Below are 9521 nucleotides of genomic sequence, written 5' to 3'. Positions count from 1 at the left end.
ATCCGTTAAGTGGGCTCAGCAGCAAACTAAGATTTATGGATGAAATCCTGGTCCCACTGCAGTCAAAAGCAAAAGTCCCATTGATTTCAATGGGGCCAGAATTTCGCCCCATATGGCCAATTGCTAAAATTATGTTTGAGGACTTGTGCGAAAGGCAAAGGGGTGGAAGCTCTTTTGTGGAGGAAACCCTTCCCAGGCTCTTTCAGACCCAGCCACCATCTCAGGGAGTAACCATTGGGGTGAGACATGGCCATTAAGATCCAGTGACAGTTTGCAACTGCTCTGCAATAGTTTATGAATGTTGTAGGTTGACCTGGTTATTTGGAGGGTCACTGTAGGACAATAGTGGGCTAGTCTAATAGGGGCCTGTTAGAAAAGACAAGCAGAAAGAGCAAGAATGGCTCAGGATAAGCCACCCCTCAGCAAACAATTAAGGGCTTTCAGAATCAATGCCCAAACTATTAGCTTTGAAGATTCTGCCTCCTGGCAACCTATAGAACTGGTTGGGACCATGAAAGGAAAGGGGTCACGAGTACAGAAGACCAAAGGAACTTTCTCTCCAGAGGTGGAGCAGTAGTTGTTTGGGAGAATCCGGCTGAGAGCCAGTTACCCACTGAGGGGTGCCTGAGGAAGTGAAGCCTGCCTAGTGTAACCGTGGGAATAGTCCCGCTATTGTGGGGAACTTTCCTGGTTTCTGCACTACCCCAGTGAAATGGGCTAGCGAAAGGATCTGAGTCCTCGCTCCCACTCCCTTCACCCAGAGGCCTGCTGACGTCGAGAGCTCCCCTTCCCCTCTCCTGTGTGGCAGAGTCCTTGTAACCCCGACAAGGCTGGGCCCAGAATTCCTGTGGGGCTCGACCCCCAATCGTGTCGTGGTCAATCAGGACAGGGGCTAGGGTGTCCCCATGCCGGGGTGCTTTCTCCTCACCGGCTGCTTTCCTGACACATTGAGCACTGCTCTAAGTTTAAACCAAAAACAATTAATTAAAGAGCAACTGGAAGAATGGAAACGGTTAAAGGAGGAAGCCCCACTCCCCACCCCCATGGGCATGGAGAACACCATGAACAGCAGTGTCCGAGATATAAGGAAAGTTCACAGCCTGTTCCTCACACCTCCCAAGCCTCCCTACCAGGCCCTGGCAGCACTGTGGTGATACCACAGGTCAGACACTGCTCTGGTGGTGGATACACGCCCTCAGGCTCTAATGAGATCCTTCTCCCCAGCGTCGGCCCCTTCCGTCCAGGGTCATGTCCCCCCTCCAACTCCGGCCTCAAGGCCTCTTGTCTGGCGACATCTCCCTCTGCTGGGCCCTCACTGCCCAGGGTCCTCCCTTGCCCTCCTCAGCTGCTCATCTCTCTCTGCTCCAGTGTTACTTGTGGCCCAGACGGCGGTCGCTCTCCGGCTCTGGCCCCCTGGCTCCCACTGCAGCTCAGCCCTGGCTCACCCTCGGTGTGGCTGGTCTGCGCTGCCCCAGCTCCTGGCTCCAGGCTGCTCCAGCTCCCTCTCTAGCTTATTTCTGCCTCCAGCCCAGCTCTGTCCCCCCCCCCCCCCCCCCGCCAACTCAGTGCTGCTGCTGCTGTCTCCAGCCAAGCTCCAGCTGCTGCTATCTCCTTGGCTCTGCTCTGGCAGCCCCAGCTCACAAGGAGGGGACCCAGGCTATTGACTCACTCTTTGGCCTGCCCACCCTGTCAAGCTGGCTGATTTGGAGAACGAGCCTCTTCCCCAGTGGCCCTGGGGACTATCAGTCTCAGGATTCTGAGTCCTCTTTGGCCCTTCTCCTTTCTTCTAGTGGGGGAGAGGGCCGGACAAAGTCTCACTAACTCACTAAGTTCCAGTAGGGGGCTGGCAGCCCAACATTAGGTTACCATAGGGTTACCATATTGCAGTCCTGGAAAAAGAGGACACTCCAAGGGCCCCCGGCCCCGCCCCAACTCCGCCCCTTCCCCGCCCCCGGCCCTGCCCCAACTCCGCCTCTTCCCCGCCCCAACTCCGCCCCTTCCCCAAAGAATCCTCCCCAACTCCGCCCCCTCCCCTGGACGCTCCACCCCCCTGCTCCTCCCCCTCCCCTGCTTCCCGCGAATCAAATGTTCACGAGAAGCCTGAAACAGGCAGGCAGGCAGGCAGCAGGTAAGCTGGGGTGGTGGGGGGTGGGCGCGAGGAGGCGCGGCCCAGTCTGGCCCCCCCGGCTGAGCGGCTCCCTCCGGCGGCCGGCCAAGAGGCTCTGGCCCCAGCGTCTCCGGCCCGGCTCAGCTCGGGCCCTGGGGCGCCAGCCCCGGTTCCGACCGAGCGGCCCCGGCCCCGGCCCTGGCCGAGCACCCCCGGACCAGGCCCTAGTGACTCCAGCTCGGCTCGGGCCCCGGGGCACCGGCCCCGGCCCCGGCTGAGTGGCTCCGGCCTGGCCCCGGCCCTGGCCGAGCGGCGCTGGCCGGCGGCCGAGCATCCCCAGCCCCGGTCCCAGCAGCTCCGGCCCGGCTCGGCTCGGGCCCCGGTTCCGGCTGAGCGGCGCCGGCCGGCGGCAGCATCCGAGCTTGCAGCCACCTCCTCCCGGGCTCCGGCTGCTGCTGCGCTGGGGAGAGCGGCGGGAGCCGGGAAAGTTGGAGCCCGAGGAGGAGGCGGTCCCCTTACCATGCCTCCCTATTTTCCCGGACATGTCCCGCTTTTTGGAAATTCCTCCCGGGCGGGGATTTGAGGACCAAAAAGCCGGACATGTCCGGGAAAATCCGGACATATGGTAACCCTAGTTACCATCCACCACATGGGTAGGATCGACTGCCAAGATGGACGTGTGTAGGCTGTTTTCAATCCTTTTTCTCTCGGGGCTTTATTCCTGCTCCAAAACAGACAATGCTTTGGGTGAAGCTGACACTCTGACTGTACGCACCACTGGTCACAGATTCCCAAAGGGAAGGACCCCGGGTGCTGAACCTAGTCGGTCCTGTTGGGTAAACGTGGTTGTCACAAAGGGTGCTGTAGCCCAGCGCCCAGTCTCAAGAGTGGGTGAAACGGCTGATTCCACCCCAGGAGTGGTGAACGCAGGAAGCCTGGTGCCTGAGGGGACGCACTCGTAGAGACCAGAAAGGTGAAAGAGCGGCAGCCAGCCCTGTAACTGGGATATCATCTAGCTCTCAAACTATCACCGTGGAGTAGGCTGTAATCTCCTGGAATGCCATTTGCCTGCCTTGACAATAGGAGGTCGTTAGCTAACCAGGACACCTATATTAGGCAATAGGATAATGGATTCCGACTGGAATAGCAGGGCATCTTTTCCACTTAAAACAAGACACACTCACACAGCAGGAAGCCAGCAAGGACAGACTGTCAGCGGTTACCAACGTGGGGCACAGAAGGATCTTTGCTTATAAGAGAATGAAAGGGTTCCTGTAACTGCCCCTGGCAGTAGGCCATCCTGGGGGGGCCTTGGGGCCAGGCAACCCTGAGCAGTGTTGAGTGTTTAAATTTGTTTGTTTGTTCTCTGTTTGTTCCCATGCTTGTAACTCTTTACATAAAACTTGTTTTTAAGAACTGGCTTGTCTTGGACAATTTACACAGTTTTCTGTCTGAGGAGAGAGGACTCCTCGGACCCTCATGCAAAGGCCTGCAAGTTAACAACATAAGCACCTGCCCTCGTTTCAGTCCAGAAGAACGGGGAACATAGTAGGAGTGAGATGCAAAAGACAAAAGTAGCAGAGAGGAAGAACAGCTCAGTGGTTAGGTTGCTAGCCTAGGACTTAGGAGACCTGGGTTCAAGTTTCTGTTCTAATATAGGCTTCTTGTGTGACCTTGGGTACCTCCCTTAGTCACTCTGTGTGTCAGTTCCCCCTCTGTACAGTGGGGAGAACAGAACACAATACCTCCCAGGGTATTGTGAGGATGAATACATCAAAGATTGCGAGGTGCTCAGATTCTACACTGATGGGGCACTGTATAAATACAGCTTTCCATCAGGCACCTGGAAGATCAAGGTGAAACAGGCTGAAAAGGTCACATGTGACTACATAGAAGTGTCCTGATTGCCAATGGGATCTGTGGACCTCAGTGTTCCTGAAAATGTGGGGTTCTGATTATTTCTTTTTCATCCTGTGGATTCACATTTGATCCTTCTCATTTGCCTTTGTTGAGACAGTTTCATTAATAATTTGTACTTACAGAGTCAGGGAAAGGGAATTCCTTCGCCCTTTCAAGTTTTTCACTTGATAACCAGAGAGAAACTGGAATTTACGGTGAAGGTGCCAAGAGAGAATTCTCAGATGGCATTCTGGGGTTTACTAGTGACCGAGTTTAACAAGTTTAATCAGCCGTGTGTGTAAACAACTAAATCATGAAGACATCAAGAGAAGACAACTGTGGCTTGGGAAAGGGTTAATTGGAAAAGGCAGGGTTCAGAAGATGATAGAAATTGTGCTGCTGTGTTGAGATGGGAATAAACTGCACTCCTGCATCTGAATCTGCCTGGAGTTTGGATCTGAATCAGACCTTGGTGGGTAACTCCTCTCTATAACAGGCCAAACCAAACCCCTGACATTTGGGCAGACTGAATCCAAACATAGGGACTCGTCTTATCTCTGCCCTCATGGTATGGTCAGCAAATGGAGAGCTTCTGATAACATAATGCTTCTTACTGGAGCTTCATTGACTGCGTCTGCAGCGATTTGTGCAGGATGGAGTTATTTGAGTAGCTGAGCACTTTTCCTCCAGCAGGTGCAGTTCACTGCAGCTCTCATTAAACCCAGTTATTAATTTTCTGCTAGGACTACACCCCATAGCACAGTGTTTCTCACCTGGTGGGCCACCAGCAAGCCTTTGTGGGGTTCCCCGATGCTGTTCCTGCAGCATAATGCCTTGCCTTAGGCCGAGAGAGTTGAATGCTGGTGTACACAGGTACAAGGAAGTGGAGGAAAGTGCAAAGCACAGGAAGTGGAGGGCCCCTGGTTGCAACAGCCTGGCTTTTTTATTAGCCTTGTAGTCCCAAAACCTATTCCCAGCATGCGGCTGGATTTTTTAATTTGTTCATTTTAAAAAAAAATCCCATATCCAATAAACCATTATTTAAATAAAGTATCCCAAAGCCTACTCATAGCCCCAAGGAGCTGTACTGATTGGCAGGGGATAGCCCCTCCTGTTTACCATAGCCACACCCTCTGCTCCATGGTACCAGGGACAGCACTGGAGCTGCTACCACCTGCACTACTGGAGGTTCCCCAATGCTGGAGGAATCAGCCCCTGACCCTTTAAGCCAGGTTTAAGGCTGCTTTGTGCTGCTGCGTGAGTATGGCTAAGGATGTGTCTTTAAAGTAAGGACTCACATAGTGCCATACTGACCCAGTGCTGGACTGCTCCATCCTAGAGACCTTTAAGCGAAGGCCAGGCAATAAAACTGTTAAGCCGCGGCAAAGGATGAGAGAATGTATCAGTGATTTAAAGGTTAAGTAACATGGCAAGAATATTGCCATTATTACAAAAAAGCCCCAAACATTAGAAACCCAGGAAATTCAGAGTTAAGATGAAATAAAACTGTACATTTCCATGTTCTCAATTGTTTGGGTTTCCGTTAAGGCACCCAATAAAGCAATAAGCAAAAGACCTTGTGGGGGCAAAAACATTTAAAATGGGTAATTTTTGCTTACGTAGCAAATAAATATCTGTAATCCAGCACTTTCCAAATGCTCAGTAAAAGACAAAGTCTCATACCCTATTGTAAGCTTCCCAGGTGTCAAACCAATTGGTTAGTTCAATCAACAGTTGGAGGGAGATAAGAAGTAGAATGATTTATTTGATGCTTGCTAAGCAAATTCCCCAATCTGAGACATCATGAGAAAATTCAGGAGGAAGTTTATTACTTTTCTATCCAGAAAGTTGGAAGGCAATTTAAAAAAAAATGGAGCACATAAAGGAAAACTACCTACAACTTTAATTACTTCTTGTTTCATAGGAACTATGGCCACTTTGAACAATTTTATTGAGTCCCATTTTCAAAATGAATGTAGGTACTTCGGAGCCTAAATCTGATTGAAAGTCAATGGAACTTGGGCTCCTAAGTGTCTGAGTCACTTTTGAAAATGGGACTTATTTTACTCCATATTTTGTATACAACTTTAGCTACACACATATGTATTATAAACTATATCAGTAAATGTCATTTTAAGAACATAAGTGCCCTGCAGAAGTGCTCCATGAAGCTCGAAAGCTTGTCCCTGCCATGTACAAAACTTGCTGCAATAAAAGATACTGCCTCACCCGTCTTGTCTCTCTTTTATGAACAGAAGCTATAATAAAGAAGAAGAAAAAGAAAAAAAGCTACTTACATTTATCCAAAGTCATAGCAAAAAGTACGCTTCTGGATGTGTGCTTTCAGCACATGATGAAATTAATACAGAAATGCTGCTCTGTATGTGTGCAGCAAGTAGTTTTCAAACAAAGGCATAACATTTCCCTATCATACCTTTCTTTCACACTTGCCAATCACAGTCCTCCCTGGGGTTCTGGACACACGCCAAGTTTGCAGATTGATTGTTGAAAGCATGAAAAATGCAGTCGGGAATAAGGACTCTAAGTAAAGAAACTCACCTTTCTGGTTCAATGTGGTGTCTTTTTTGTTTTGGATTCGACTGGGTTTTGGGCGAAGTTTGTCTGGTTACAGATTACATGAGAGAGTAAAGTCCAGACGGTTACAGCTCACTCTCATTCCTCAGCTCCATTGACCTTTACACCCTCCCTCCCCCAGGGCTGGTGCAAGGAAGTTTCGCACTTCCACCTTGCGCCCCCCCCCCCCCCCAGCCCTGCGGCAGCTCCCCGCCCCCCCCTCCACCCTGAGGTGGCCCCCTCGCGGCAGCTCCCCCCCTGCCCTGACGCGCGACCCCCCCTGTGGCAGCTCCCCCCCCCCCGCCCTGAGGCACCCCCCTGTAGCAGCTCCCCACCCCCTGGCCCGGGGATCCGTGCGGCAGCTCTGACCCAGAGGAACCCCTGGGCTGCCGGCGGCGCGCTGACCCAGGGGAACCCCTGGGCTGCTTGCCAGCGGCTCAGACTCCCTCTCCCTCCCAGCGCAGCGGCCGCTGTTAAAAGAAAAAAAAAGAAAAAAAAAAAGGACTTTTTGGCGCCCCCAAATCTTGGTGCCCTAGGCAACCGCCTAGTAGGCCTAAATGGTAGCACCGGCCCTGCCCTCCCCACATCTGTGTAGCATTGAAATTCAAATGCGTTCCTATTCGCTCTCAAGAAAAAAAGAAAAATGCACTAATTCAGAATGGCTAACCATAGTAACCAAGACGACTGAGCCATGCAGGCAGATCAGGCGGTTGCTTGGGTCTGCAAAATATTTAAGGCCAGATTGTGGCTGGGGGAAGGGAAAAGTGAAGTCACAATGTGCATGCCCTCACTCCCTTGCAGCTGGGGTTAGAGCAGGCCTATGGCCCCACCTCCATCTATACTGGCCAGCAAACCTGCATCAGGGTGGGGGTGAGAGGAAGGAAAATTTATAGACTGCACCCCTATGAAAAAAGACTGTGGTTTAGAGGAATTCTGGCTGGGTCACTCCCACTTGGTGTGGCTCCTCTCCACAAATACACTCCACTTGACAGCTGAAACGTAGCCATCCAGGGACATACACCCTTGAATTTTTGGTCACAACGCCACAAACATTTATGTATTGTCCACACTAGAACTTACAACTATGGGAGCTAACACATGTTAAAGCACCACTAAGACAAGGTAGGTGTGAGCTAATATCTTTTATTGCACCAGTTTCTGGTGGTGATAGAGACATGCTTTCGAGTTACACAGAGAAGAGCTCCGTGTTGCTTGAAAGCTTGTCTCTTTCACCAATAGAAGCTGGTGCAATAAAAGATATTACCTCCCCCACTTTGTCTCTCTCATATCCTGGGATCAATATAGCTATGACAATGCAAAAAGCATGACGACACCTTCCCGGGTATACATACCCTAAATGACAATCTTGTCTAAATTATGAGGGGTTGTCTACGGCAGCCAAAACAAAACAAAGAACCCACAAGTTCCAAGGGCTAATGCTACAGCCTGTAGTAATCTATCTAAGGTACTTAAATGACATCCATTGCTGTAGCATCTGAGCACTTCACAGTCTTCCCTGTATTTTCCTCCCCAAGCCCCTATGAGGCCAGGAAGTGTTATTATCTCCATTGTACAGATGGGGAACTGAGGCAGAGAGAGGCTTCCCAAGGTCACACAGGAAGTCTGAGGAAGGACTTGAACCCAAGCAGAAGAGGGAATTGAGTCTGGGTTTCCCAAATCCCAGCCTAGCCCCTGGACCATCCGTTCTCACACAAAGCAAACACACATAAGAACTGGCAAGGCAACCAACTCAATAAATTCAAAGCAAACCCTCTGGAAGAGCTGACGTGTTTATTACTTTAAAGAGATTGTTAATAAAGGAACAGAACTGAGCCAACTGCACACGATCTTCAGCACCCAAGACTTCCAGAAAGAGCAGCACAGCCACAGACAGGAGCAATCATCATTGCCATATGGATGAGTCTGCCGGTTAACTAGCCCAGCCTCAAAAGCAAATAACCAAGGATTTTTCCCTGTGAGGTGTGTGATGTTGCATTCTATATGATTGTATGAACGTATGCTGATGAGTATGAATATAATGTAACTGGAATATGCTTCATGCAAAAGGTCTCTTGTAAGGTATCATTACAAAGTTTATAATCTGAGTGTGGTCATCCTAGTTGTATAAATGTATCACTCTTGTATCTGAAACTAGTGTGACAGACCCAGACCAGTGGGGTACAGGAGTCTGGTAGAGGGCAAATATACTGGTCACTGGATGAGTAGTTTTCTGTTCCCTGAGTGACCAGAGAAGGGGCTGCACTAGAGTAATCAGGAACCTGCTAGAACCAGTTAAGGCAGGCAGGCTAATTAGGACACCTGGAGCCAATTAAGAAGAAGCTGCTAGAATCAATTAAGGCAGGCTAATCAGTGCTCCTGGGTTTCAAAAAGGAGCTCACTTCAGTTTGTGGTGCGAGTGTGAGGAGCTGGGAGCAAGAGGCGCAAGGAGCTGAGAGGGAGAGCTGCTGGAAGACGGAGGAGCACAAGCGTTATCAGACACCAGGAGGAAGGTCCTGTGGTGAGAATAAGGAAGGTGTTTGGAGGAGGCCATGGGGAAGTAGCCCAGGGAGTTGTAGCTGTCATGCAGCTGTTACAGGAGGCACTATAGATGGCTGCAGTCCACAGGGCCCTGGGCTGGAACCCGGAGTAGAGGGCGGGCCTGGGTTCCCCCCAAACCTCCCAATTGACCTGGACTGTGGGTTCTTCCAGAGGGGAAGGTCTCTGGGCTGTTCCCCAACCCACATGGTGAATCTCTGAGGCAAGAAAATCCGCCAATAAGCGCAGGACCCACCAAGATAGAGGAGGAACTTTGTCACACTAAAAATATAAAATATAACTCTGAGGGTCTATTGTAATTATGCAAAGTGTGGGTGATTAATGATGGTTTGGAATCTTGATGGCTCCTATTAACCAGGACAATTGTCTGTAGATGGCTCTGTTT

This window comes from Emys orbicularis, chromosome 8 (assembly GCF_028017835.1).
Source record: "Emys orbicularis isolate rEmyOrb1 chromosome 8, rEmyOrb1.hap1, whole genome shotgun sequence".
NCBI classification, from domain to species: domain Eukaryota; kingdom Metazoa; phylum Chordata; order Testudines; family Emydidae; genus Emys; species Emys orbicularis.
The sequence above is the reverse complement of the archived record's forward strand: the minus strand, read 5'-3'. Positions refer to the sequence as shown.